The following is a 6,000-nucleotide window of genomic DNA, read 5'->3' on the forward strand; positions in this document are numbered from 1 at the left end:
TTAGTCATAACCTGGCTAATGTGCTAGCGTATCTATTGATGTAGCAAGCTAAAAACTAGCTGCTAGGAAGATGTCATGTCATTGCAGAAGTGGATGTGACTGACTTTTTCCTCTTGTATTGTTGTTTGGTAGCTACACAGCTAGAGATGCAGATGTCATTTGGTTAGCTAGCAACAAATGTGAATCGCTTTGCTAGCTAAATATGATGAACGATTGTTATCTAAATAGCATATCTCTTGCGTTCACAAATTCACTCTATCTACTATCTACTCCGATGTCAGAGCACAGTCCTGTCTGAATGTGCTAGAGCACAGAATTACTGATGATTTTATGAATGCCCAACACCCACTGAATATGACCGATGTCAGTAAACGTAGTCAAAAAAAAGTCATAGTTAGTCACGAATGCTCTATAGTATTTTTTATTTTTTATTTCACCTTTATTTAACTAGGTAAGTCAGTTAAGAGCATATTCTTATTTTCAATGACAGCCTAGGAACAGTAGGTTAACTGCCTTGTCGTCACTTTCATTGTTGGAATGAGTAGACCAAGGTGCAGCGTGGTAAGCGTACATCTTAATTTATTTGATGAACACTAAAAATATATATATATATATTATATAAATGAACGTAACGTTCTGCAGGCTACACAGTAACTATACAAAATCAAGATCCCACAAACTAAGGTGGGAAAAAAGGCTGCCTAAGTATGATCCCCAATCAGAGACAACAATAGACAGCTGCCTCTGATTGGGAATCATACCCGGCCAACAAAGAAATAGAAAAACTAGAATGCCCACCCAAATCACACCCCGACCTAACCAAATAGAGAAATAAAAAGGCTCTCTAAGGTCAGGGCGTGACACATGTTCAGGGGCAGAACAACAGATGTTGACCTTGTCAGCTCGGGGATTCAATCTAGCATCCTTTCGGTTACTAGTCCAACGCTCTAACCACTAGGCTACCTGCCGCCCTGAATTACTTAGAGAGCCTGATACTGATGTCACAGATGTGTTAGGAATAAATCCTGCTGAGTATCCAATCTGCTCTGACTTGGAGATGTCTGTAATAAACCACGATTTTGTTTTTATCTTTGATTACGGTCGCAAATTGCACCATGCAGAAATAAAAAAATCCCATAAATAATTGAATTTGCAATGATATCCAGCTAAACAGATTTATAAACCCACTGTAACCCTATATCTAACATATGGAAACAGCTGTAAAACTTGTAATGAGAAGAAAAGAAGCAGCATAGCGTACATTTGCCTCCAAACCATCAGCTTGCCAGCTAGTGCAGTAATAATGACATTATAACATATGTCAAAAAATGGCAACTAAGTGCCCTGGGTGGGACAGATTAACAAACACATTCAAAACTATTAGGAGACTTAAACATGATTAAACCATAACGTCTTCCCATTTTTAACACAATTTACACGAGCAAGCAAGCATAAAGCATATTAACGTTACGACTGATTCAGTAAGGTTATAAAATGTGTAGTGTTGATTTTTTTATATATTCTACCAGTACCATTGTCTTGTTATGGACTGCACATATTTTACAACTTGTTGCCTGTAATTATACAGATTATCATCCCGTGATATCAGAATTGCCATATCCCACATTAGAGTTGATGTGTGTTCTAAAGTTACAGTAGCCTACACAAGTGTGTAGTCTACTACTAGAAAAGTTAGAGCCCACAGAGTCTACACACTGGCTAAAAGTAGATCACATGAAGAGTGAGTGTGTAACGTTAAGTACACAAAAGGCTTGTGGTGTGTAAAGTTAAGAGTGCATAAAGACCACATACATAACAGAGAGCTCTTATGTGGGATCAGCACTATTGCCTATAAGCGGGACACTTGGGACCAGGGATGTGTATTTTGTGATGAACCACATGGTGTGGTTATTTACTTTGTCGCAGTGCTTCAAGAGTAAGTTGAGTGCAACATTTTCAGCTCGATTAAGAGTTTGAATAATCATCTGTCATTACATTGCAAATCCCCTCCTTTACACAATTCTTCCTTTTAGCCACAGATCTTTATCAAGAATGGATCTGCTTATAATTGTATTCCCTTGTGGGAATTCTTCATTATATTTCTTTCACGTAATTACCACTACTCAGAACTTAGTTTTTTAGTTTGGCCTTAATAAGTCTAGAATATTCAAGAGTGTGGTTCGGTGCAGTTGATCTGAGGGGTTTGCGTTTTCTGACATGTTGAAATCTTCTTAGTGGATAGAGGGGCAACAGATTGGGAGAGGGTGTTCTTGATGTGAGGGAAGACAGTAATTTGGCTTGCAGGGGTTACAGGACAGAGATGGACAAAACCCCCTCTTTTAATCATGCAGTGGTGTCGTGCCAATCTCTCTTAAAGCAGATATACCCCATGGGGGTTAGATTAGATCTGTATCTCCACGAAAACTGGTGTCTGTGTTTGGAAATCAGGTCAAAGATAATGGACCTTGTAGCTGATAGCTGTCAATAACATAGACTAGTGTACTGTCACGTTTTGCAAAGAAATATCCAAGCTCATATCTGCCCATAACATAGACCAGTGTACAGTCATATTTTTATATAGAAGCATGGTGAAAATATGACTAGGTGGAAATGGTCAACCTTGGAATTGTCTGTAAATTGGTATATGGTACGCAAGAAACAATCTATGACCTAAATAACTTGTAGAGTTCTCTAGCTAACTAACTGTGTCCATCAGGTGTCAACTAGAATGCAATCTACGCAACAATGCAAAACCTACAGCCAGGCTGGAAGTGTGGGGAGGTCTTTTGCTCCCACACACCTAGGTTGAAGATACCAAGGTCAGGACAGCCATATAATTCCATGCGCAAGCGTTTGAAAATAAACAGATTCATGGGACCAGCTCCGTTGCTTAGTAGAATAGCTGGTCCCTTTGTTTAGAATTCCTCCTTACTTATGCAACGAGTTATGGGATATTATAATCGTCTTGTCTTAGCATTTTATCTTCAACTTAGCCACGCACTGAACTTTTGGAACTCCCTTCCTGACAATCTCAGGGCAGCTCAAACTGTTGGGGCTTTTTAAAGCAGGCATTAAGACTTATCTCTATCAGCTGAGCTACTTTTTCCTCCTAGACTTTGCTTGTTGTTTTTTATGATAGTCTTTTACTTGGTGGAACAGCCTTAATCCAATGTAACTGCAGACAAATGATTTCTGTAGCCATCATTAGGCTTGCTGCACCTTTTTACGAGCAACTTGGCCCACTCTTCAGCAGAAGGACAACGACTCCAAAAACACATAAACACCCAGGAATGGTTCAAGAAGAGATGCTGGCTGTTCTGGAGTGGGCAGCAATGTACAGATCTGAATCCCATCAAAAACCTAGGGCAAGATTTGAAAACAGCAGTTGGTCAAAGGCACCCCTCAAACATTGAAGAATTGGAGCTCATTGATGGCTACAGCTTCTATCGCAAGGCCATGAGACTGTTAATTAACCAGCCATCACTAGCATAGAGAGGCTGCTGCCAACATACAGACTCAAATCTCTGGCCACTTAAATACATGGACTTAATAAAGGTATCACTAGTCACTTTAAATAACTACACTTTAATAATGTTTACATATCCTACATTACTCATCTCATATGTACAGTCGTGGGAATGACCCAAATTTAATTTTCAAAGTCTGCTGCCTCAGTTTGAATGATGGCAATTTGCATATACTCCAGAATGTTATGAAGAGTGATCAAACGAATTGTAATTAATTTTAAAGTGTCAAATGAACTGAATCCCCCCAAAAACATTTCCATTGAATTTCAGCTCTGCCACAAAAGGACCAGCTGAAATCATGTCAGTGATTCTCTCGTTAACACAGGTGTGAGTGTTGATGAGGACTAGGCTGGTGATAACTCTGTCATGCTGATTGAGTTCGAATAACAGACTGAAAGCTTCAAAAGGAGGGTGGTGCTTGGAATCATTGTTCTTCCTCTGTCAACCACGGTTACCTGCAAGGATACACGTGCCGTCATCAATGCTTTGCACAAAAAGGGCTTCACAGGAAAGGATATTGCTGCCAGTAAGATTGCACATAAATCAACCATTTACTGGATCATCAAGAACTTCAAGGAGAGCGGTTCAATTGTTGTGAAGAAGGCTTCAGGTAGCCCAAGAAAGTCCAGCAAGCTCCAGGACAGTTGATTCAGCTGAGGGATCGGGGCACCACCAGTACAGAGCTTGCTAAGAAATGGCAGCAGGCAGGTGTGAGTTCATCTGCACGCACAGTGAGGCAAAGACTTTTGGAGGATGCCCTGGTGTCAAGAAGGGCAGCAAAGAAGCCACTTCTCTCCAGGAAAAACATAAGGGAAAGACTGATATTCTGCAAAAGGTACAGGGATTGGAACTGCTGAGGACTGGGGTAAAGTCATTTTCTCTGATGAATCCTCTTTTCGATTGTTTGGGGCATCTGGAAAAAAGCTTGTCCGGAGAAGACAAGGTAAGCACTACCATCAGTCCTGTGTCATGCCAACAGTAAAGCATCCTGAGACCATTCATGTGTGGGGTTGCTTCTGAGCCAAGGGAGTGGGCTCACTCACAATTTTGCCTAAGAACACAGCCATGAATAAAGAATGGTACCAACACATCCTCCGAGAGCAACTTCTCCCAAACATTCAGGAACAGTTTGATGACGAACAATGCCTTTTCCAGCATGATGGATCACCTTGCCATAAGGCAAACGTGATAACTAAGTGGCTCGGGGAACAAAACATCAATATTTTGGGTCCATGGCCAGGAAACTCCCCAGACCTTAATCCCATTGAGAAAACCCCACAAATTCTGACAAACTCCAAGCATTGATTATGCAAGAATGGGCTGCCATCAGTCAGGATGTGGCCCACAAGTTAATTGACAGCATGCCAGGGCGGATTTGCAGAGGTCTTGAAAAAGAAGGTTCAACACTGCAAATATTGACTCTTCATCAACTTCATGTAATTGTCAATAAAAGCCTTTGACACTTATGAAATGCTTGTAATTATACTTCAGTATTCCATAGTAACATCTGACACAAATATCTAAAGACACTGAGGCAGCAGACTTTGTGAACATTTATATTTGTGTCATTCTCAAGTTTTGGCCACGACTGTATATGCTGTATTCTATACCATCTACTGCATCTTGCCTATTCTGCATGCCATCGCTCAACCATATGTACATATTCTATCCATCCCATACATTTGTGTGTCTTTGTGCGTATAATGTCGTTGTTGTGAATTTGTTAGATTACTTGTTAGATATTACTGCATAGTCGGAACTAGAAGCACAAGCATTTTGCTACACTCGCATTAACATCTGCTAACCATGTGTATGTGACGAATACAATTTGATTTGATTTGAAGAGCATTGGTCTGCAGCAATCTTGACGTTAGATTGTACTAAGTACTAGCTCTGTGTTGCCAATAATTTTGTTTTTAAGTTTCGCCAATAACAAATGGTTCTGCAATGTTGAAAATCCAATAACAAGATGTGGAGAACCTTTTTTGTCAAATATCAATGTATTTAAGGAGAAATAGGGAATTATTTAAGAAACGTGCAAGGGTGCTAATACATTTGGCTGTATATTAAACACATTTTCTTGTTCATCTTTTATTTTATGCATTTTGAGATTCTTCTTTTAAAATAAAAAACGCTTTACAAATGTAAAAAAAAAAATATATTATTTGTGTGCTCACGAACTTCCTGTCCTCAACTCAATGTCCTAAAGAAACAGCCACCCACATTTTCAACTCACTGATCACTGGAACTCCTCACAGAACTAAGTGCTCAGAGCAGGCCCCCGTCATTCCCAAGAGCTTCAATGTTTGAAACCATTGTCCGTGAAAGAGATATCAAAATGGAAGAGGAATTTTCTAGGTCATGGCCGATCAGACAAACAGCAGCCCAGTTAAGGGTCGTCCTCAACTGAGATTTGAGCGAAATCATAGACTTGATCACAGCAAGTGGTGGGTTGCTTCCCATTGACGTTCAC

At 40.0% G+C, this 6,000-nt stretch overlaps 1 long non-coding RNA gene across 1 annotated transcript in view; it reads left to right on the forward strand.

The window, feature by feature from the left end:
- The window catches only part of LOC149985555 (uncharacterized), a 512,847-nt gene extending 507,163 nt beyond the window's left edge, over positions 1–5,684 (forward strand). Inside the window, exon 4 of the long non-coding RNA XR_016495641.1 lies at positions 3,254–5,684. This is a non-coding gene — a long non-coding RNA (uncharacterized LOC149985555). The remainder of the gene's footprint in view (positions 1–3,253) is intronic.
- Positions 5,685–6,000: the final 316 nt, after the last annotated feature.

The sequence above is a fragment of the Oncorhynchus mykiss genome, chromosome 1 (assembly GCF_057628025.1).
Source record: "Oncorhynchus mykiss isolate SJ-2025 chromosome 1, ASM5762802v1, whole genome shotgun sequence".
Taxonomy (NCBI): Eukaryota; Metazoa; Chordata; class Actinopteri; order Salmoniformes; family Salmonidae; genus Oncorhynchus; species Oncorhynchus mykiss.